Source organism: Dromiciops gliroides, chromosome 4 (assembly GCF_019393635.1).
Source record: "Dromiciops gliroides isolate mDroGli1 chromosome 4, mDroGli1.pri, whole genome shotgun sequence".
Taxonomy (NCBI): domain Eukaryota; kingdom Metazoa; phylum Chordata; class Mammalia; order Microbiotheria; family Microbiotheriidae; genus Dromiciops; species Dromiciops gliroides.
Genome location: NC_057864.1, coordinates 478,816,117 through 478,841,712, shown reverse-complemented (window position 1 = coordinate 478,841,712; position 25,596 = coordinate 478,816,117).

Genomic DNA, 25,596 nt, shown 5'->3' with positions numbered 1-25,596 from the left:
TGGGCCCTGGAGTCTGGAGGACCTGAACTCAAATCCAGCCTCAGACACTTACTAGCTGTGTGATCCTGGACAAGTCACTTCACCCTGTTTGCCTCAGTTTCCTCATCTGTCAAATGAGCTGAGGAAGGAAATGGCAAACAACTCCAGTGTCTCTGCCAAGAAAACCCCAAATGGGGTCACAACTAAAAGGACTGAAGAGCAATAGATACCAATCTGCATTGGTGGAGGGGGTTTCTTCATGAGGAGTTCCCTACATCAATAAAATCACAAGGCAAGTCCCACAAAAGTACACAGGGCAACTGAAAGGATGCAGTCTAAGAAATTGTGAGAGGGAGGGATCCCTTTGAGCTGAGGGGTCCAGGGAAAGAAGAGATGAAGACATGGCTGAAAGTTCTTCCAGATGGCATATGCAAGGACAGGAGAGAAGAATGGCACAAGATCAGCAGAATAATTGGAGGGGAGTAGTATGGAATAAAGCTGGAAAGCAAATTGAAGCCAGATCATGGAGGGCTCTAAATGTCCCTCTCAGGTGTAGAGGTGCATTTCTTTTATTCCCTTGATAATGGGGAGTCCCTGGAGGTTTCTGAGCAAGGAAGTGAAGTGAGCACGCCCAGGGATTGGGGTGATGACTCTGACAGCTGTGTAAATGGCAGATGGGAGAAAGGTGGCAGGTAAGGAATCCTTCCAGAGACCAGACATCATCTAGGGCCTGAATGGGGGTAATCATCATAGGAGTGGAGATGAGGGAACACATGTGGGAAATGTTTAGAGAGAAAAACCCATGAGGCTTGGCAACTTACGGCACGTGGGGGGCGAGGCTCTGTCAATAAACCAACAAACATTTATTAAATACCAACTGTGTGCCAGTCACTGGGAGTACAAGTATAAAAATGAAATAATCCCTGCCCTCAAGGAGCTTGCATTCTAATGAGAGAGAAGGAGGAAAAGGAGGAGGAGGAGGAAGAGAAAGAGGAGGAAGAGGGAGAGAAAGGGAAGGAGGAGGAGGAGAATAAAGAAAGAGTCAAACATGTCACTAAAGCCTTGAACCAAGGGACCTGGAAGACATGGAGAAGCTGAAGGAGGAGGAGATTTGGTGGAAAAGACACTAAATTCTGTCTTGGATATGTTGGGTTGGAGGTGGCAGACTGACATCCATGTGGGGATGTCTAGATGGCAGTATAAGATGTTGGTGTGAGGCTCAGGGCTGAGATGTTGATAGATATGGACTGAAAGATCATCTACATAGGGGGAATGATTAACTTCTCAGGGCCCCAGGCAGGCAGCTCTCAAAAGGAAAAATTGCAGACTGTAGACTCCTTACTAGGAAGTCTCTACACAGATGTAATCACAGGTGCGTCTTTAAAAAAATATCTATAATAATAATAATTAACATTTTTATAATACTTTAAGGTTTGCAAAGCACTCCACAAGTTACCTAGAAATCACCTCCCCTGGCCCTGTAACACTGCCCCCAAAACTCCCTAGGATTTCTACTCAGTTTTGTTCTGGGCATCACATTTTAGAAAGGAAATGGGTAAACTGGAACAAGTCCTAAGAAGGGAAGTTAAGATGGTGGAGAGCTTTGAGGCAACATGACGAGGGCTGTTGAAGGGACTCTAGATGTTTTGACTGGTGAGGAAGTGATCGAAGACATACAAGATGTCTTCAAGTATTTGAAGGATTGTCCTGTAGAAGAGGGACCAGACATTTTGCCTCATCTCAAAGTTTGCAGCAAAGGAGAGCAATGCATAAAAGTTGCAAAAATACAAATTTTGGCTGCACATAACCCCAAACTTGCCAACAATTAGAGATACTCAAAAGAAGATGGGCTGCCTCAGATGGGAGTGCGTTCTCTGTGACTGGAGGTCTTCAAACAAAGACTGGATGAGTCTTAATGTTAAGACAATTCCAGTACAAGAATGGGTTGGATTAGATGGCCTTGGAGATTCTTTCCAACTCAGAGAGTCTATAATTCTATGTTCCTAACTCATCCATTCCATGAATTCCTTCAGTCTGTCTCTGGCTAGGAACAGGAGAAGCTTTATATGACTATTCATCAGACCAAAGTTTTATCACATGAGAAGGAAATATAGGGGGAGCTAGGTGGTGCAGTGGATAAAGCACCAGCCCTGGATTCAGGAGTACCTGAGTTCAAATCTGGCCTCAGACACTTGACACTTACTAGCTGTGTGACCCTGGGCAAGTCACTTAACCCCCATTACCCCACAAAAAAAACAAAAACAAACAAAAAAAGGGAATATAAACTCCCTTTCCCAGATGAAGACAAGCACAATTCAAAAGTGTGAAAGGATGAAACCTGGGAGGACCTCTACTCTGTGGGTTTATTGGAGGAAGGGAGCCTGAACCCAAAGACATGGTGGAAGGGAGCAGGTTTTCTGGTATTAAATGGACCATTTGAAGATTAGTGTCAGGCCATCCTTCTGGTAAGATGGAGGCCCACCAGGCCTTACCATTTGCTTTTACTCTATGTCTTAGAGTTTTATAGCCTATACTGCCACCACGCCATCCAGAGCACCATCTGACCAGCTGATGCACCCTAAGGACCCCTTCAGCCTCGTCTTCTGCACTACTGCCATACTCTTGTAACTTCTGGGTCTTTTGGATCAGAATTGACTTAGATCAGAATTGAAAATAACATACAAAAGTGGAAAAACTTGCTCCCTTCTTCCTGCTGTACACAATGTGTGAGGGTTAACTCTCTGAGCTCCCAAAGGCCAGCTAGTCAATATTGAGGAGATACTAACTATAACTGGTGATTAATATTAAAGGAGAATAGACCAGAATTGGGGCTTAAGCAAAAAACACTAGAATGAACCCATAACCCCTCAGGGATTCCTCTAGAACCCTGGGGACCCAACTTGCCAGTGTGAGTGGGTGTTGTGACAAGAGTCCTTATGGTTTCTGTGAATCTATAGAAATGTGAGCTATCGTGTGGGATACAACCCCACAGACACAAGTTGCAGCAAACAGCAGCCTGCTGCGTCATCTACAATGGGAGTGATGCATTTGTTCCTGCTTCCCAGTCTCGCTTTCTAGCCGGATCACATGCCTTCACGGAACCCTCATCCAGTTGGAGTCTTTGGCCAAGGGCACTGTCAGAGCTCATTCTAAAAGCTGTGTTTCTTTTCTTGGTGTGGGTTTCCTTTTCTTTTTTTAATTGGCCTATAAAAGACTCACCGAAATCCTTTTTTTTTTCTTTTCTCTTTCTTTCTCCACTATATTAGAGACACAACAGGAGCTGCTCCCTTCCAGGGATAATTGGAAGAGGCTCTTAGCAATTAGTGGGTTATATAACAAAGGGAACAGAATCTCACCTGGCTTTCTGCCTCTCACTCAGCTCTGGAAAGCAGGATGGCCTAGGGACAAATGAGATGAGACATTCAGGCCCAGTGATGCTGTCCGCTGCCTGTGTGCACTGCTAACAAGAACAGCACCCTCGCTAACTGTCCTGGGATCTCAGAGCAGGAAGGAACCAAGAGGCTATCAAGTCCAACACCTTTTCACAGGTTAAAAAAAAAATGGAGGCTCAGAGAGAAGTGATTCACCCTGTCAAATAGGTAGTAAGTGCGAAGTCAGGATTTGAACCCAGCGCCTCAAAATTCAGAATCAGTGTTCTTTCCATGACTTGCCACCAGCAACATATCCCAACCACCTTCAGTGGAACTGACTTCCGAGAAAGCTAAGTGCAAAAAGAGGAATTCAGTGACTAACCGAGTCAGGCCATAGATCATAGACTGTGTAGTTGCTTTTGTATTTTTGTACGTGTGCAGTGCCCCTCTGCCAGGTTGTGTCTGAGAATGTGTACTGGTGTCAATGCTTGTGTCTGAGTGCATCTGTGTATATGAAGGAGTCACAATGGGAGTTGTCCACAAGGGAATGGCGCCCCGAAAGGAATTGGGGGGGGGGCTTCCTTGATGGAAGTCTTTAAGCAAAGGCAAGTAAAAACTCATCCACTGGTCATCTAAAGCCCTTCCTAATCCGGCTCCAGCCTTGCTACCCATTCCTCTCCTTCACACTCTGCAATGTTGATGAACGCTCCTGCTTCCACACACATTACAACTCCCAGCTCTACACCTACACAGACGGTCTCCCCTGCCTGGGATGCACTGAATCCCTGGTTTCCTTAAACATTTAGTTGAACAATTTCAAATTATTCAAATAAGTGTAATAAATGTCCATACCATTGACCAGAGGCATAAACCCTAAGAAGGTTATTGAAGGCTCCATAATCTCCAGAATATTAATAGTAGCACTTGCCATAGCAAAGAACTGGGAACAAAGCAAATGTTCATTGACGGGAACATGACTGAGAAACCACGGTACCTGAATGCAATGGAATATTATTGGGCTATAAGAAATGACAAAGAATCCAGAGAAACATAGAAAGACATATTAACTGATACAAAGTAAAGTAAAGCAGGACCAGGAAAACAGTACACATCTCAACTACAACAATATAAATGGAAAGAACAACAACAAACCAATCTAAACTGAAAGTTGCAAAATTATACAGACTGAGCTTGGCTCCTAAGAAGAAATATGAAAAGACACCTCTTCCTGCCCCTTCATGGATGGGGGTGGGGAGGGAGGGAAGGAAGCACAGGTGTGGATCTGCATATATCATCAGATTTTTTAATGTATTAATTGCTTTGGATCATTTTTTTCTCCTTTTTCCTTTATTAAAAAATCTTTGGGATAGTTCTTTGGTAGTGGAAGAGAGAAAGAAAAGGGGAAAGCAGGTGATCAAAAAATTAAATATATCAATAAAAACTATTGTTTTAAAAAATTCAGGTTGAAAAAAATTACCTTTTCCATGAAGCATTTCTTCATCCCCCTGCTGATAGTTGCTTTTCTTCCCCTAACTTTGTGGTGGAGTATGTGGTATTTTGCCCATACTTATATAGGAGTGTGCATTTAGAGCTAAATGAACTGAGAAGTTAGTAGTCCATCCTTCTCATTTTATAGATGAGGACACTGAGACCCAGGGAGGTTAAGCAACTTGGTCAAAGTCACACAGAGAGTAAGTGGTAGGGATGGGATTTTAACCCAGGTCTGCTGACTCCAAGTTCAGTATTCTTCCCATAGCTCAATGTTGACTTCCTTGTTAGAAGATAAAGCTATCTTGAAATCAAGAATTGTTTCATTTTTGTCTTTATATCATCAGCACCTGGCACAGTTCCTGGCATACAGTAGGTGTTCAATAAATACTTGTTCACTGACTGATTGATGACTGTTGAAATCCCTTCCAGCTGTGAGATCCTGTGACTCTGCCAAGTATCCATCTGGGTCTGATTGTGTCTTTGTATGAATTTGCTTGTTTCTAAGGCAGGAGGCTGAAAGGGAATGGCTTACACGATAAGCCTATTACCCTCACCACCAGACATTGCTTCCAATTTGTATGAATTTGGGTTTGATGGTGGTCACAAGCAGATCTTTTGGGGCCGTGTCCAAATCTGTAATTACCTAAGCTGGCATTTACTTGGGGCTTGGAGGAAAGGTCTGTGTTTGGAGGTTCAGGAGTGGTGTCCAATGGAACTCCCAAACAGACAAGAGCTCTAATGTCTGCTGCTAAGCCTGGCTCTGTCCTTTCTGCCATGCTAAGTCACAAATATGCATTAATTCATAGCTTGTATTGATCAAACTGCAGGGGAGGGCAGGGAGTGAGGAAGGAGGACTTATTTTCCTTTTAGTTCATCCAAGAAGTGGTTACAGTTTATCTCTCCTTAATTTTCAAAGTTTTAAATGTAGATTAATATATTTTGTTTTAATGTTAACTCCATCTCCAAATATGTCTTCCTTCTTCCCTCCCAAGAGAGTGACATCCCATAACGAAGAATAAAAAGGAAAGGGAGAGGGGGCAATTCCGAAAAACCAATCAACACACCAACTGTATCTGATAGTATATGAACTGGTCAGCACCCATAGTCCCTCATCTCTACCAAGTAGGGATGGAAGTCAAGTTCTTCATCATTTCTTTGGGGCCAGCCTTGATTATCATGATTATATGGTGTTCAGTTTTTGTTTTGTTTTGTTCTTGTTCTTTCTGCTTAAATTGTTGCAGGCAAAGCAATATGTAGTTTTCCTGGTTCTTCTTACATCACTTTGCATTGGTTCATACAAGTCTCCCCAGGCTTTTCTGAATTCTTCATAGTCTTTGTTTCAGATAGTGAAGTAAGCACTCCATTACATTCACAGACCATAATTTGTTAAACCATTCCCCAGTTGATGAGCTTTTTTTTCTTCTGGTCCTTTGCTGCTACAAAAAGTGACCCAAATCTACTGACCTCAGATTGTATTGATTGGTACAGTTTTACAGAGTATATCAATCCTCATCCTTTTCTTTTTGTCCTAGAAAGTTTTGCCTACAACCCTCACTTGGGATGTGGTATGAAAAATGTCCCCACTTGAGGAGTATAGGGAAAAGAATGAGACCCTCAGTCACTGGCATGAAGTCACTGCTTAGGAAGCCACCACAGGGAGAGGGAAAGTGGGGAGGGGCATGGAAGGAACTCACCCTAGTCTACCATCTAGCAACTCCCCTTTTTATTAACTAATTTTGCTAACTTTGTGCTAAGCTCTGTTGTTTCTACACTGCTGGACTACAAATGCTGCTGTCAGCACCCTCCAAATCCTGCTCCCTGGGGAAAAGCCTCCATCTCTCTACCTTAGTTTTTGTTCTGTTCTCACCTCAATTCTTTCTGGGGAAGCCTGTTGAAAAGCTACCACTTTTAGTCCTTGAATGTTTTTCCCTCAAAACACTTCTTAAAACCATAGTATCATAGACCCAGAATTGAAGGAACCTCAGAGGCCACTCAGTTCAATTCTCTCATTCTATAGGAGAGGAAATTGAGACCCAGAAAAGTGAAAGTTACAAAGGTCATACATAAGCTGTCATTTTGCCCCCATCTCTCTTCCAGAGAAGGGATTGAGATACAAACTGTACCAAGGTGTACAAGTTGTCACCAAGTTTCCTGGGACAAAGGAATATGAACCCGCTAATAAAGAGAAAAACCATTATAATTTTCAGAGCAGCCTAATATAAAACACTTAACACAGTGACTGGCACATAGTAAGTGCTATGTAGATGGTAGTTGTTGTTATCATTATCATCAGCATCACCATTTATCAGAGCGATGTCCAGGGAGGTTTTCTTTACTTTCTGATCATCCTGTGTTTTTCCTCTTTTCAATTTGTACAGAATTAGGAGCTGGCTCCCTTCAATTTTGACTTGTCCAAAAGCTGATGGTTATTAGCTCTTATTAATACCTCCAAAATCATATGGTGGTATCCTCAGATCCAGGAACATTTTTCTACCTGAACTGCAACTTCAAGTTCCCTGTACTGCAGCATAATAAATAAAAATTACCTGGTGCTTTATATTTGCTAACTCATTTGATCTTCACAACAACCCTAGGAGATAGGTCATATTATTATTCCCATGTTACAGAAGAGGAAATAGGCAGAGAGGTTAAGTGACTTACCCAGGGTCACTCAGCTAATGGACTCTAATTCCCATGCTCTATCTGCTGCATCAACTAGCTACCAGGACATGTGTGCATGTATATAGGTGTATTTGTGGATGCATGCCCATGTACATGTGAACATAGGGCACTAGAGTACTTTCCACAGTGCCAGATGAGGAAACTTTTCCAGTGCCCTTTGATTAATGAGAGGCAGCTAGATAGCTCAGTTTGTAGAGTACTGGGTCTGGAATCAAGAAGACCCAAGTTCAAATCGAGCTTCAGACACTTACTAGTTTGTGACCCTGGATGAGTCACTTAACTTCTGTCTGCTTTAATCCACTGGAGAAGGAAATGACAAACTGATCCAATATTTTTGCCAAGAAAAGCCCTGGACTGTATGGTTCATGGAGTCATGAAGAGTTGGACATGACTGAAACAACCAAACAACACTATTAATGAACAAAGAGAAGGGTTGTCCCTGATACCCAGTTGGTCCAGGGGAGATATTCATTCCTGCTAGAGCTCTGCTGGGTGGTATTCTGGGATATTCCAGAAAGCACTAGGACATCCTATTTCTTAGGACCTTTGTCATAAGTGTCCTGGCCACATGAACCTCTCAGTGTGATTAAAGACAATGTTTAGATTGAGATTCCCATATTTCATCCAAACAACATTCTCTTGATTCTGTATTGCCCAATAGCATTCAGTTTCAATGTAAGCCTACCTTGCCCGCCAAGCCAGACCACAAACTCCCTGACGGCAGGAAATGGTTATTCTCCTCCTGTCCCTGCCACTAAACGGGACTGGACATACAGTGGATGCAGCCAATTTTTGCTCTCCACCGTGAGCAACCCTGGTTACAAGGGGCAGGGGACAGTCTCTTGGCTCTTGAAGTAGCTAACTTAGAGTCTCCCATGGAGCTGAAACGATGTAGGAGGGACTCCAGAAAAGATGGCCTCTATCTACAATACAACATGCTATACAATAGAAAGTACGCTGGGTTTGGAGTCAGGGAGCCAAATTCAAATCGAAACTCTGTCACTTCCTATGGTGCAACCTTGGACAATTCACTTAACTTCTCAGGCAGTCGTGTAGTATAAAGAGGGCTGGATTTTGCGACAGGAAACCTGGCTTCCAATCCCACCTATGATACTGACTAGCTTTATTGTCCTTGGGAAGCTAATCAACCGGCAAGCATTTATTAGGCAGCTACTGTGAATGAAGCAATTCCTACTCTTGTGTTGCTTATAATCTAATGGGAATAAGTAACTTGGCTTCTCTGGCCTCAGCTTCCTCGTTTGTAAAGTGGGGGATTAGAGTCCATGACTTTCCAACTCTGAATTGATGGTGTTCTCAGATCTTATCACCCAAGAGGATTTCCCATATTCAAGCAGAGACCTGGAAATGTCCTTAGAAACACAACACTGTGGGTAACACTGGCAAATCAAATTAAAAAAAAAATGGGGTAAGCGTAAGGGGAGCTGCTTTGTGTCCCCATGCCTCTTGAGATAAAAAAATATATATTTGTGGGGTTTTGCCCTCCAAGATTAAAGAAATTATATAAAGAAACAGCTAATTACTACTTAAATGTGTTTCCTTTGGGGAAAAAAGTCAAAAGAGAAAACAGGCAGTTACCCTTTGCCAAGAATAAACAAGCTGGAGGTGGGAGGAGGGGAGGGAAGTGGATTCTGGAATGGGCAAAGCCCTTTCCCTCACTGCATGGAGCACAAGACAAGGGACTTATGCATCCATTAGGGGGCGCTCCTTTCTTTTGTTTTCTGTTGTTTTGTTTTTTTTTTTTTGCAGGGCAATGAGGGTTAAGTGACTTGCCCAGGGTCACACAGCTAGTAAATGTCAAGTGTCTGAGGCCAGATTTGAACTCAGGTACTCCTGAATCCAGGGCTGGTGCTTTATCCACTCTGCCACCTAGCTTTCCCCAAAGGGGGAGTGCCTTTCAATGAATGAGATCGCAACCCTTCCTAAATGGTCTTTATGAGTTGCTGTAACTCCCAATTTCACCAAATTTCAGAGGATGAGCCTCTCTGGATGTAGCCAGGATGTCCTTTGGTCCATCTCTTGGCCCATAGGCAGCTTTGCAGATTGGTAGGACATGCCAGAGCCTACTGTCCACAGGAAAGAAACTGGATTTGGAATAACTGAATTTGAACCCAAACTCTGCCCATCTGTGTGACCATGGATAAGTCATTTAACCTTCCTGGTCTCGGTATCTTCATTTATAAAATGAAGAGGTTGGACAAGATTATTTCTAAATTCTCTTCCAGCCCTAAACCTAAATCTATGGGAAGCCACAGTCAGTTCTATGCCAAGAGGAGGCAGTACAGTACAGTGGAAAGAGCAAGGCTCTGGAGTCAAGGGATCCAGGTTCAAATTCCCACCCTGAGGTTTACTGCCTGTGTGATCTTGGGCAAATCACTTGATCTCCCTGAACCTCAGTTCCCTCATCTGTAAAATGAAAGGGCTGGACTAGATGGCTTCTGGGCTCTTAAGTCAATGAACCATGGCCTTGGGAGGCATCAAAGAAAGATGTTGGTAAAGTGGCAGTGGTTATAGGCTCGAAAGATCATAAGACCATAGACCCAGAGCCGGAAGGGACTTGAGAGGCTGTCTGGTCTAGTCCTCTCAGTTTGCAAATGAGAAAACTGAGTCCCATAAAGATGAAATGATGGGAGCCAGTATTCAAATGTAGGATACTCCAATGCCAAAGATAAACCCTCTTTTCGCCGTACCCCGCCCCCGCCTTGACACCCTCAGTGTGAGCTAGAAAGGGCTCCTAAAAGACCTGAGGACTCTACAGATTTTAATAATACTGTGAGACCTGCCCTTTCATTTTCAAACTTCTTGCTTTGCCTCTTCAGTAAAGGCATCCAATTAAGAATCACTTTTGTTTTTGTAGCAATCCTTGCAAAGGCAAGCCCAGCACAAAGAACTGACAAATGGAGAAGGACAAAGGAATAAGGGAGAAAAAAGAGGAAGGGAGACTCTTGAACCACATGGACACACAGAACACAGATTTAAATATTCTATTTATTAGAACCTGGATACTTGGCAGAGACGCTGCCTTTTTAAAATCTCAGTTGTCTTTTTAAATGATCTACACCCATTTTTAAATCCATTTGAGAAAAAAAGGGAACAAGATGTCACAGCCTTGTATAATAAAAATAGACTCACATTTGCGGGATTGAAAAAAAAAAACACCCTGGATCAAAGACACATCTAAGAAAACTGAAAAGTCAAGACAAGGATGTGGATATAAAATTCAAGAAATTCTCCAGTGGAGAAGGTGGAGTATCCTCTTTATTCCAGTGTTCCCCAATATTTCAGCTTATCTATCTCTTTTTCTCTCGTTTCTTGTGATCTCATCTATCCCTATTTCATCTCATTTTCCCTAACACCTAGTGATTCCACAAAAGCAAGAGACTGCATAGTGCTTTGTACACAGGAGGCACTTAATAAATGTTGTTTGAAATGAATTAAATTAAATCCAATCATCTGGTCCAACCCACCTACACATTTTATAGATGAGAAAACAGGCCCAGGGAGGGAATGTTGCCCCAACACAGAGCCAGGAGAGTTAATCACTTTCACATGGGATCCATTTTTTTTTTCTATAAATTACCACTGTTTATTCCCTTTTCTCAGGACCTTCCTGACCTTTCTCTGTCCTTGATGCCTGGAATTCCCCCACTGATCCTTTAGACATCTCCATTAGGATGCCAGTTCCCCTGTGCAGCAGTAACATAGTAAGAGAGCAGGGACTGTTTTGTGTCTCTGTATTCCCAGCACCTGGCTCAGTTCCTGGCACACAGTAATCAATTAATAAATGCTTATTGATTGATATCATCATTGGATAATAGATTTAGAGGTGGAAGGAACCTCAAAGACCATATAGTTCAACTCCTTCATTTTATGGGTCAGAAAACAAAGGTACAGAGATACTAACTAACTTACCCTAGCTAGTGTCACACAGCTAGTTAGTGTCTGTGGTGGGATTTGAACCCAGGTCTCTCTGACTCCATGTCTAGCACTCTATCCCTTTTACCATTAATCACTGATACTTTTGGATAAATGAATTATTGGAATCTCATTCAAGGGCTTCAGGTACCATGGCTTATAATAACTTACATTTATATCATACTTTATATTAGAACTCATTTGTTATGTACAAATTACAGCTTTATTTCTAACTGGAAATTGACATTTAGTCGATTTTTTATTATTTTTTAAAATGTTCTATTTCGATAAGTGAATAATTTTTCATAATAGTAGATTTGGAATAAAAGGACCTGCATTCAAGGATTAGTTGAAGGAGCTGAGGCACCCGTGGTACAATAGATATAGAATCAGGAAAAAACAAAAAACAAAAAATCTTGATTCAATCCCAAATCAAATACTTACTAGTTGCATGACCCTGGCCAAGTCACTTCAACTTTCTGTGCCTCAGTTTCCTCATCTATAAAATCAAGAAGCTTGCCTCAATGTCTCCTAAGGTATCTTCCATCTCTAAATCTATGATCCTATAATGTATGATCCTCAGTTTCTCCATCTATATAATGAGTACAACTAGGGGGCGCCATAGTGCATAGAACACTGGGTCTGGAATCAGGAAGACATCTTCATGAGTTCAAATCCATCCTCAAACACTTACTAGCTGTGTGACCCTGGGCAAGTCACTTCACCCTGATTGCCTCAGTTTCCTCATCTGGAAAATGGGCTGGAGAAGGAAATAGCAAAAATGCTCCATTATCTCTGCCACAAAGAGTCACAAAGAGTCAGACACGACTGAACGACAAATAACAAACTATTAAGGAGATTGTACTAGATGGCCCCTAACATCCCTTTTTCAGCTTTAAATCCATGATCATATATCCTTGAGAAGACAGAAGACTTGACAGTAGAAGACTGGAGTGACTAGAGCCTTGAGGCAGGCAGATGCACCAGCAGCTATTGCAATAGTGCAGGGATGAGGTGATGAGGGCCTGCACCAGAGGGGTGGCAGCATCAGAGAAGATAAAGAAGCATATATGAGAGATGTCACAAGGGTACAAAGGTACAATTGACAGTTTAGATATGACTGAGAGAGAAGTTGGGGATGTCCCTTTGGTTGCAAGCCTGTGTGACTCGAGGTTAGCGGTGCCCTCAAAAGTAATGGGGGGGCAGCTAGGTGGCGCAGTGGATAGAGCACTGGCCCTGGAGTCAGGAGGACCTGAGTTCAAATCAGGCCTCAGACACTTAACACTTACTAGCTGTGTGACCCTGGGCAAGTCACCTAACCCCAATTGCCTCCCTAAAAAAAAAAAGTAATAGGGAAGCTGGAAAGAGGGGAATGTTTGGGGGAAAGCACAATTTCGGCTTGGATACATTAAGTTTAAGATGTCTTTGGGATCCAGATGGCAAAGCTTAAGAGCAGGTGATATAAGGAAAAATCTCTAAACCCATTTTGGAGCTGTCCAAAGGTGAACACCAGGAGAATATTGATGTTAAGAGACGGGTTTTGCAGCAGTGAGCAGCTTGGAATCACTGTGAGCCTACAACAATTTTCAAAATCACATAAACCCATGAAATAGAGAAATCACAAACTGTCCTTCAGTCTTAGGGGCATCTTATAACCCAATAAATACGGTAGTTGCTTTTTTTTATTGGGAAGCTTTAGAGGTTTCTAATGAACCTTATTCTCTTTGAAGCATGAATTAGGTAATTCCCTCAGCAGATAAATAAATAAACAAACAAATCAAGCCCTGCTATGCTGATAATTTTCACATCAAAGCCTAGATGGATGACATGTCTTCATTTTCTTAGCTGTGCACATTAATGCCCACCCCCAGAGCCAACCGGGCAGGCTTTGGCTTCTACTGCTTTGCTCTCTGTTTATGAGGACCTCACCTGTGGCAATCTATGCTACTTATATTTTAGCATTTAATAGAAACCAGTAGGAACCCGCCTTCAGAAGTGTTTCTGTTTCTTTTTAAAAGAGTCCACAGCATGTTTGTCCATTCATCCTTCCCTACCCCTTTCTCCTCTCTTTGTCATTTGTCTTTTGAATGCCTGCATTTATTTGGGGTTTGTCATAATCAGTATGTTTATATTTCCTCATATTCTGCTTGCTTCCTTTTGATACAAATCCACTTGACTTTCCATACTTCTTTATATTACTCATATTTCTAATTTGTATGGGCATAATAGGGGTCCATTAAATTAATATATAACATATATGGTTGATAAATAGCATACATGGGATGGTTCAGCCATCCCACAGCTGTTGGACAGTCTAGAAGTTATATCTAGGGGCAGCTAGGTGGTGCAGTGGATAGAGCACTGGCCCTGGAGTCAGGAGTACCTGAGTTCAAATCTGGCCTCAGACACTTAACACTTAGCTGTGTGACCCTGGGCAAGTCACTTAACCCCAATTGCCTCACTGAAAAAAAAATTAGAAGTTATATCTACCTTTTTCTACTTCAAATAATGCTTCTGGGAATATCTTTAGATCCTTAGGTCATGGGATCATAAATTTAGAGATAGAAAGGTCTTAGAAGCCATATAATCCAATCCTCTCATTTTACAGGTGAAGAAACTGAGGCCCAAGGAGAATAAGTGACTTGTCTCAATTTACACAAGCACTAAGTAGCAGAGTCAAGATTCAAACCTAGGTCATCTCACTCTAAATCAGATAAACTTTCTATTGTGCAATTTCTTTTCAATGACTTCCTTATGGATTTTTGGTAATAGAGTTATTGGGTTAAGTTTTGTAATACTTATTTTGTATTGAGAGGTAACAATAATAATTGTGTTTCTATAGTGCTCTTCTCTAAAGTTTGCAAAGTTCCTTGCAAACAAAATAATTAATCCTCCAACAACCCTGGGAAGTGGGTGTTATTATTATCCCCAATTTGTAGATGAGAAAATTGAGGCAGAAAGAGTTTAAGTGGTTGGTCCAGGATTACACAGCTAATAAGTGCCTAAGATTGTATTTGAATTCAGATCTTCCTGACTCCAGGTCCAGTGTTCATCCCCTGTTCTACCTAGCTTTCTTAACAGTATATTATAATGGATAAAGAACCTGGTTCATACATCATTTGCAACATATGCTGGTTGTATGAGCTAGGGAAAGTTGATTAACTTTTCAAGATCTTAGACTAAGAATACTAAGACTATAAGATGCAGGTATATCTTCATTAAGAGAGGACATTCCTTACTGGGAGGCCACTACATAAATGAAGTCATGATTCCAATCAAAGGAAAAAATTGAATTAGTTTGAAAGGCCTATAGCAATGATTTGGTGGACCTGTTTTCCCACAGCCCTATGATACCAAGCTTTATAACTTGTTTATTTTTGTCAGTTTGATAGGTCTTCTGAGGGGTACCATAGAGATGTTTTAATAAGAGATTATGGCTTTCTCCCAAATGATTATTTATATTTTGTGCATATATATTAGTATATTTTAAACACTTATTCTTGGTTGGTTTGGGGGTCTTGGGGGGGAAGTAAGGCAATTGGGGTCAAGTGACTTGCCCAGGGTCACACAGCTAGTAAGTGTCAAGTGTGTGAGGCTGGATTTGAACTCAGGTCCTCCTGAATCCAGGGCCAGTGATCTATCCTAAACACTTATTCTTAATTGAATTAATTTCTTGTAAATTCTAGATGTCAAATTTTATTTAATATAATGATTACAAGTATTTTAGGAATGTTGGGGATTTCCTTAACTGGGGGCTCTGAGCTAATATGACCAATGTATTATTAACTTTTTGTCTCCATCAAACAACAGAGGATAGGACCGTGTAGACCTGAAGAGCATTCTATTGTCCCTAAGTTTAAAAAAATGAGCCAATTATCGTAGCAAGGGATGCCTGACTAAATCTCTAGAGAGAAAGGAGGAAGGAAGGAGAAGGTCAATGACTCAAGAAAAAATTACACTAGTCTAAGCCCCTGCTTCTCCTCTATGTCCCATCTCTGAAACTTACTAGCTTTATGATCTTGAACAACTCACCTAACTTCTATGTGCCTCAGTTTCTTCATCTGTAAAATGAGGGGAGTTGACTAGATGGTTTCCAAGGTCTCCACTCTGGATCTGTGATCCAGTGGTTTCTTGTTTTGCCTGTAGTTGTATACCCCTAGGTTTATCATACACTAACCTTTATATACATTTGGTATCTCTTCTGTCTCACTGACCTATTCCACTGAACCACTGACCTACCTCTACTTGTCCCATAGTAGGCATTTAATAAATGCATATTGACTGACAGACTCCCTCAATAGAATAAAAACTCTTTGAGGGAAGGAGCTATTTTTTCCCCATTTTTTTGTTGTAACTCTAGGACCTGGTGCAGAATTATACACATGGCAAGAGATTGATAAATACTTGTTATATTGAATTTAATCAAATTAACATTCCCTAGCTGATACCTATTAAGATGGCAGTTCTGTTACATGCCTGGGATTTTCTTTTCTTTTGATAAATAAATTTCTGTTCAGCTATCTTCCTCCACCTTGTATTTGTACAGTTGATTTTTTGAACCCATGTAGAACTTTATATTTATCTCCATTACATTTTGTTTTGACCCTGAGCAAGTCTATTAACCTTTCAGTGCCCACAGAGAGCTTGCTCAGACTATAAATTTTGGAGGAGTTAGCTTTGCATTAGCAGAAAAAAGTTCTTCAATAGGAGCTCCTCACACTGAGGCAATAAGAGAGTAGTAAACATTTGAATATTCATTTACATTAGCTATGGTCTATCATTCCAGACTGTTGGGATCTTTTTGGATCCTGATTCTTTCATCCAGCATATTCACTAACACTCCCAATTTTGTGCCTGCAAATCTGATAAATATCCATCTCTTTCTTCTTCCCACCTTCTGCTAGAAGCCTTTCCCAATCCCCCTTGATCCTACCACCTTCCCTTTCTTGATTATCTCCAATTTGTCCAATTGTTTACATGTTACCTCCCTCATTAGATTGTGACCTCCTTGAGGGCAGGGACTGTCTTTTGCTTTTCTTTGTATCCCCAGGGATCCAATGCCTGACACACAGTGGTCACTTAATAGGTGCTAATTGACTAACTTCAGACATGTTAAACCAAACAGAGCCAAAGAGACAATTCTGGGGTCCTTCACTAGAAACTTCCCTCCAGGTGACATCAATCAACAATCATTCAATCTGCTAATTAAACCACCTCTGAATCCATCTCTATAGACTAGTATATTATTATCCCTCTGTCTAATCTACAAACATTTCCTCCTGGCATATTTCAATCTTTCCTATTGAATATGTGTAAGGCTTAATAATCATAGACAGCATGGATATAGTGTTTTAAGATTTGCAAAGTGCTTTCCAAATATTATCTCGTTTTATTCTTACAACTCCATGAGGCATATGCTATTATTAGCCCTGTTTTGCAGATGAGGAAATTGAGACTGAGAGCTCAAGTGATTTATTTGCCCAGAGTCACATAACTAGTAAATATCTGAGGCCACATTTGAACTCAGATCTTCCTGATTCCAGATCCAGTGCCCTGCCTGTTGAGCCACCTAGCAATAACTTAAATTACTTAAAAATCTTAGATTGTAAAATCCTGAGACCCATCTTAAAAAATCAGAGAATTAACCAAAAGCCATACCCTTGCAACACTAAATCCATTTATTATTTTGTACAGATCTGTAAAGGGAGGGAAAAAAGACTTTTTTGGCCATAACCCTACAGAAATTCTAAGAATATTGTTCTGGGCATGGAGTAGGGCAGGAAGCCTCTTGTTAAGCTGCCCTGGGAATGGCAGAGGTACCTTGCAGAGGAAAGCCAGTTTGGGGCTGTGGGTTCTGATGACAGAGGTTCTGAGGTCAGCTGCCAGCTCTGCTACTTACTTTGTGACCTTGGGCAAGTTTCTTGGCTTCTCTGGTCCCCTTCAGCTCTGATTCCTATGGTATACTTCTTTCTCCAGAGGGTATTTGGTGTGAATAATGTTTAAGTTGTCAAGTATTTCTTGTGCCAATATTATAATTATACATAGATGCTGTTCGGCCATTTCAGTCGTGTCCATTACCTTATTTGGGGGTTTTCTTGGCAAAGATGATGGAGTGGTTTTCCATTTCTTTCTCCAGCTCATTTTACAGATGAGGAAACTGAGGCAAGAAGGATTACGTATTTGGCAGGGTTGCACAGCTAGAAAGTGTCTGAGGTTGGATTTGAACTCAGGAAGATGAGTCTTCCTGATCTTAACTACCCATACATAGATAAACGTTGGTATGTTATTTTTCTATTCATAACTGACAAGAATGCATAGAGAATATTTTCAGATTATAGTTGAATGTGTCAGTCTTTAACAGGTTTTCTATCCCCTCAAAATGACCACTTCAGAAGCCAGAGTTAGCACTGTGGTGCTACATCTAACATCTGTAGGGTTTCCCATGGACTTGTTTCTTGACAAACCTTTTGTTGCTTTGGTATAGGGAACTACAAATGAAAAGACTCAACCTGCTAACTCAGGTAGCCACCTGCTCTGCATTTTAGGACCGTGAGATTATAGGCTTAGAGCCTGGAAGGGTCTTCAGAGGTAATTTACACAAACCCCTTCATTTTACAGAGAGAGAAACTGAGGCCCAGAAAGGTCACATAGATGGTAAGTGACAGAGCCAGAAATTCAAACCCAAGTCCCATGGCTCCAAATTCAGTGCTCTTTCCATAAAAGGCAGGGACATTTTCTGTTATTTCTGAGGCCCGTGGGGATGGGTGGTGGTTGTGAGGTTAAATTAGCCTGCATGAGCTCAGCACCCCCATCTAATCCCCTGGCAGCTGGGCAGCCCAGCCTGTGACTGAGTTAGGACTTAAATGTCCAGCCTGATTAAAAGTGCTCTCTGTACGGAAGGTCAAGGACTCTGGGGCAGTGGCTGGGGTCCCATTCTCCTAGTAACAATGGACACCGAAATGCTGCCAAGGAGCCGCCCCCTGTTCTCATTTCAGGCGGCTGCCCTGGGCCTTCAGATCTAATTTCATTAGTTTCCATTTTTAAAGGCTCTCAGGGGACAGTGCGACAGCTATTCCACCTGTGATCAGAAGCCCCATTGTCAGCCAAGATGGTGCCAGCCTCCCCTTTCTCCTACCAGAGAGCAGCTGGCTCCTGTCCCAAACTAAACTGCTGCAGACAGGACTAGAGGCCAGGAGCCCACACCCATGAGGTGCCACCATCTCTAGGTCCTTCTGGGTGAAGAGAGAGTCCTAGCAGCAGGAAGCTGAGAAGTCACACAAGGTAACAACATCTGCAGAGGGGGGCTACCAGCACCATGCTGGCCCCAGGCATTCCCAGACAGGGGAACGGAAGCATAAACAGCTAAGTACAAACCACCTACGTAAAGCAAGTCATTCTCTGACTCATGCGACCCAGGAGGGACTGAAAATACCCAGGACTCAGAGACTTGATGCACAAGAGAGGGAGTTTTCTCCCTCTCTCTCTTCAGCCTTTCTTTTCTTTGCTAGGGAGCCTGGCTGGACCAATAGTACTCCAGACTCGCAAACAGAAAGACCTGAATTCCGAGGATCACACGCCCCGAGTTGGAAGGAATCTCATTTTACAGATGGGGAAGCTGAGACTCATGTAAGTGAAATGACCTTCCAGGGTCACACAGGCAGTGCTTATGTCAGAAGCGGGGCTTGAGCCCATTTTCGGGAGCCAAAGGCAGCAGACTCTTACTAGTTCTCTGACTCTGAGGGAGTCATTTAAGCTTTCTCAGATTCTTCCTCTGTAAAATAGGAAGAAGAGTAGCCCCTGATTCATGGGGTCATTTTGAAGATCAAATGAGTTAATGTCTGCACAGCATTTTACAAGCCTATATATATGTTCCCAATCTTTATCACTGTCTCTACTACATTGCTCCAAATCAATAAGTCAACAAGCCAGGGATTTCCTGCTTCTCTCCTCTCACTTGGGCTATCACCATAGCTTTCTGGTTGGTCCCCTGGCCTCAAGTCAGCCCCCTACTCCACTTCATATTGCTGCCAGAATGACTTTCTGACATCAAATATCTGACCATGTCACCTCCCTACTCAATAAACTCCAATGGCTCCCTATTACCTCCCACATCAATTATAAAGTCTTCTGTCTTGGCATCAAAATCCCTTCCCAATCTGACCCTTCTACCTTTCCAATTTTCCTACATTTTATTCCTCTTCACACTCTCAATGATCCATTTTATTACATGACTTTTCATCTCCTGTCCTATCCACCCTCTACCAATTGCTAGAACTCAAAGAGGGATGCTCAGAAGAGCCAGGCAATTCTGAAAGCCTTTAACTTGGAATGTTTTAAACACACACACACACACACACACACACACACACACACACACACACACACACGGGGAAGGAATGATTTGATACTCCTTGAGGCAAGGGAGGGAGGCATGAAGGGTAGAGTTTAGAAAGTGGGACTCAGGGGCAGCTAGGTGGTGCGATGGATAGAGCATCAGCCCTGGATTCAGGAGGACCTGAGTTCAAATCCAGCCTCAGAAACTTTACACTTACTAGCTGTGTGGCCCTTGGCAAGTCACTTAACTCCAAATGCCTCATGAAAAGAAAAGAAAAAAAAAGAAAGTGGGACTCAGAGGGATAGGAATATAACCTGGAATCGATCAATCAACAAGCATTAATAAATGACTATCAAATCTAAGATTGTGCTGGGGATACAAAGACAAAATTAAAGATAATACCTGCCCTCATGGGGTTTATATTCTATAGGGATTGGCAATCCATCGATCAAATGAGAAGCATTAATTAAGTACCTACTGTATACCAGACACCATGCTAAGTTCTGAGAATAAAGATGAAACAAAAACAGTTCTTGTCTTCAAGGAGGTTATGTTCTAAGGGGGAGACAATATGTGTATATATGTATATACTACATATATTTCTTTGTGTATACACACACACACATGCAAGGTAAATACAAGTTAGGCATGGGAAAGATGTCAACCACGGGTGATTTCCCTCCAACTTTCATAGTTCTGTGAGAGGATGTCCCCAGCTCCTGATCTGTTGTTTGCTACATTCCTCTGACTCCGCCCAGGTTTGATGCATGGGACACCTAAATCCAGAATCTCTCCAGGCCTCACGACATTTCTCTAACACTGAAAAGGGCCAGGTCTCTTTCAAAGAGAAGCAGTGGCAAATAGGGGCACATGGGATAGGTTTCCCAATTCTGATTCAAATCACAGTGCTTTGCACATAGTAAGCACTTAATAGAAGGGGATTTTATTTATTCATTCATTCATTCATTCATTCATTCTTGGAACAAACCAATCAGTGAGTTTGCATGTAAGATGGAAAGTTCTAGCCCAACAACCCAGGAAAGGGAGAGGGTGCCAGACAGGAGAAGGGCTAAAGCTAGGGCAGAGGTATCCTCTCTGAGAAACACCAGACTTCTGAAGAGTCAGAAAGTTTTCCCAGATTACAGTAGTAACCACAGGAAAAGCAATTCATGTCTCAGAGCCTACAACTTCCTCTGTAAAATGGGGGTAATTATACTCATACAACCTCATAGAGATGTTATAGCAGAATGCTTCCTAAAGTGTAAACTACTATAGAAATGTGAGCTGTCATTGCCATTATTACCCTGCTGGGAATGGCTACTAATAGGCTGACCCGGTCTAGCTCTCTGTAGGGAGAGGGGGAAATCTGAAAGCTCTCCATTTCCTATACTTTAAGGGATCTCTGCCCATTGGCCCAGAAGCCCCCCGAGATGCTGCCATCATTGTTCTTGGATCAGTTATCAAAAAAATCACAAGCCCCAGAAAGAAATTCAAAGCTCAACTTGCCAAATTTCTGCTTATTAACTGACAAGGTCTCTAGTCTTTCCCATACTACTGGAATCCCTGACTCCCCATCACTGCAGGCTTCTGAGGTGAAAAACTGGACACATCTCCATGTCCAGTTTGGAATGCTCTCAGCTCTTCAGGATTTCCACTTAGGAACCCCAGCCCCTGAGATCTAACCAGTTGCCTTCCAACCTACCCCCAAGGGCTCGATCTGAAATTCCTTCCTGAATTATTTTTGGCCAAGGCAGTGTTTTGTCTAGTCCTTTACCAGTTTCCATCTTCCCTCCCCTCTCCAACTCTTGAAGTACTGGGAATCCCCTGGTGCCCCCTTGGTGCTGATGGGGTCTGATGTTCATCAGAGTGGGAGGCCCTATTTCACTTGGAAGATTTACAAGCCTGGTAACTCCCCTGACTGTTAATGAGAAATGCAGGGAAGTAAGAAGTGCCCTTCACCATGGGGAGAAGGCATGGCCCCTCACTGGGGTCTCAAGGTCAGTTATGGAGCGTTACTCATCACTCCCCCATCACAGTCATTCCTGGGGTCTTTCAATGAGAGGTGGCCCCATCCACTAGCAATAAATAATTTCACCCTAAGGCCTATTTTGCTTCTTCCCCTAGGAAGATGTCAAACTTCAGAAATTGGAGCCCTAAAGATGCCACCAATTATCTTTTAATTTTCACTCTTGGGGAAAGTGTTGCCTCGTGGATGAATAAAGAGTCTGCCGGGAATGGGGTGTCTGTCCTCTGGCCCTCCATTTTCATGAAAGTCAACTAGAGCCCTCCACAAATGTCTTCTGACGTCGGTGTGGAAGGTTGAGAGTTGGCCAACAAAACTGGCTGGGCTTCACACGTGGGCCCAAGTGGCAGACTGTGTGTGTATGTTACCTGAGGGCCATCCTAGATAAGTTTTGAAATGCTCATCCTCAGAAGGCCAGCTGCCAGGTAATGATTTATTTTTCTGTCACAGGGATCAAGAAACTTTTATACCAAAGCACACAATTTTATTTATTCAGTAAAGGACCAGCAAAGATTAACAACTGAGCCCATGGCTAAATTGAAGCATTTTCTTCCTGCTCCAGCAGAACAGAGATTCAAGAAGGAACACTGTGCTCTCCATGACTTATAGTACAGCCCCGAGTGGGGCTCTCAGCAAAGGCAGTGCTTGCTTCTCTATATTAGAGTTCTGGTTTTTTCTGCCATAAGCATTCTTGAGCCTCTTTGGAACCCTCAGTGTACCTCTGTAAAATTCCTGGCTGGGACTGGGGGTTCAGTCTGTGACTCAAAAGCAACTCAACTCATCTACACAGAGATTATCCTATGACTTGGGCTTCATCATTCTGGACTCTTCTGAGAGCATGGGGCTGCATATCATATGAACACTGAAACAATGAGCTACACCCAGATGCAAGGACTAGACTGGTTCCTAGATACTCTTTTACACTATAAACAGAAAGACACATAAGCCTATGAGAGCCTAGTCCTGAGTACCTAACAATCAGCTAGAACAGGGGTATCAAACTCAAATAGAAATGAGTCTCATGGGCAGCTAGGTGGTGCAGTGGATAAAGCACCAGCCCTGGATTCAGGAGGACCTGAGTTCAAATCTGCCCTCAGACACTTGACACTTACTAGCTGTGTGATCCTGGGCAAGTCACTTAACCCTCATTGCCTTGCAAAAAAAAAAGAAGAAAGAAAGAAAGAAATAGGTCCCTGACTTCGCTTCATATTTTCAGTCATGCCCCACTCTTCAATGACCCCATTTGGGGTTTTCTTGGCAAAGACACTGGCATGGTTTATCATTTCCTTCTCCAGCTCATTTGACACATAAGGAAACTGAAGCAAACAGGGTGAAGTGACTTGTCCAGAGTCATGCAGCTAGTAAGTATCTGAGGCCAGAATTAAACATGGGGAGATGTCTTCCTGACTTCAGGCTCAGAACTCTATGCATTGTGCCAACTAGCTGACTTAGAAAACCACAAATTGGAATTGACTATGTATTGTATTTTTATTTATTTTATTAAATATTTCCTAACTACATTTTTTTTCAGGGCAATGAGGGTTAAGTAACTTGCCCAGAGTCACACAGCTAGTGTCAAGTGTCCGAGGCCGGATTTGAACTAAGCTACTCCTGAATTCAGAGCTGGTGCTTTATCCACTGTTCCACCTAGCTGCCCCCTCCCAATTACATCTTAATATGGTTCAGGCCATTCACAAGTTTGACACCTGTGAGCTCAAATAACCCATACCCATTTTTCTGCTGCCTTCATGAAAAAGGCATATACCAATAGGGAGGAATGTGGTTTTTTGCTAATTTCCTCCTATAAGAGAGGCATCATAGGTAGAAGTGGATAGAAAGTTGGCTTTGGAGTCAGGAAGAGCTGACACATCCTGATCCTGACAGTGGGCGAGACCCTTCCCTTATCAATGCTCTGAACAACTCTTTTTTTTTTTTTTTTTTGCTGGGCAATGGGGGTTAAGTGACTTGCCCAGGGTCACACAGCTAGTAAGTGTCAAGTGTATGAGGCTGCATTTGAACTCAGGTCCTCCTGAATCCAGGACCAGTGCTCTATCCACTGCGCCACCTAGCTGCCCCCTCTGAACAACTCTTTAAGACTGTAAATTGAAGGAAGGTTACAACTAGCATTGGTAGAGGGAATTTCCTTATCTGGGAATTCTCTGCAGCAGTAAAATTACATGCCCAGCCTGATTCCCTATTCATATCCTTTCCCACTATAATTGGGTTTTGATCAAGGCTCTCTATTTTTTTTAAAAGAGAGAAACAAGTTTTATTCTTACGTCTTCCTTTTAAATCTCAATAATTTTCAAATCTATCACCCCACCCCAAACTAAGTCCTTAGCAAATGAACCCTCCCTGTAACAAATAACAAATTAAGTCAAACCAGTCCACACAGGGATTGTGTCTGACAGTGCATACAATGTTCCACACCCCAGTCTTCTCCCTCTCTATGACAAGGAGGATGGTAGTTCTTCATGTTTTCTCTAAAGGCTAAGATGGGACATTATAATATCTCAGCATTTCAAAATTGTTGTTTTTAAAAAATTTATATTATAATAGTCATGGAGTATATTTTTCTCCTGGCTCTGTTTGCTCCCCTCTGTATCAGTTCATGCAAAGCTTCTGATGTTTCTCTGAATTCCTTATATTTTTTAAATAATAAACATTTTTATTTAAAGTTTGGAGTTCCAAATTCTATCCTTCTTTCCCTCCCTACTGCACACTACACTATACATCAGTTCATACAAGTCTTTCCAGGCCTTTCTGAAATCATCCTTGTCATTTGTTATAGCACAATAATCACCATCATATACCACAGCTCATTTAGCCATTCCCCAATGGATGGGCATCCCTTTGATTTCCAATTCTTAGCCACCACAAAAAGAGCTGCTATAAATGATTTTGTACAAATAAGTCTTTTTCTCTTTTGGGGGATGTCTTTGGTATGTAAACCTAGCAGTGGTATTGCTGGGTCAAAGGGTATGCCCTGTTTTATAGCCCTTTGGGCATATGAATTCTTTTTTTTTTAAATAAAGTATTTTTTTTCCTGTTGCATGTAAAGATAGTTCTCAACTTTTGTTTATACAAGCTTTCCAATTTCAGATTTTTCTCCCTCCCCCCTCCCCTAGACAGCAGGTAATCTGATATAGGTTTTATATATATATATATATATATATATATACACACACACACACACATAATAACATTAAACACATTTCTGCATTAGTCAGGTTATAAGAGAAAAATCAGAGCAATGATGAAAAACCTTAAAATAAAAAAACAACAGCACCAAAAACAAAAGAAATAGTATGGTTCATTCAGCATCTATACTCCACAGTTCTTTTTTTATCCTGGATTTGGAAATCCTCTTCTAATATGAATTCTTAATATTTATCATTGTTTACCCCACAATAATATTCCATTACATTCATGTACCATACTTTGTCCACCCATTTCCCCCAGTAGGCACCTCAGTTCCAATTTCCAATTTCTAACTTTTTTGCTACCAAAATAAGCACTGCTATGAATATTTTGATATATGCAAGGGCCTCATCCTTGGGGTATATGCCCAGAAGTGGGATCTCTGGGTCAAACATGTTAGTGATCTTCCTCACATAATTTCAAAAAACATTCTTTTAATAATAAACATTTTTATTTATAGTTTTGGGGTCCGATTTTTATCCCTCTCTCCCTCTTTCCCCTCCTTTCCTGAGGTGGCAAACAATCATATGTGGGTTATATGTGTATGATTATGTAAAACATTACCATATTTGTCATTTTAA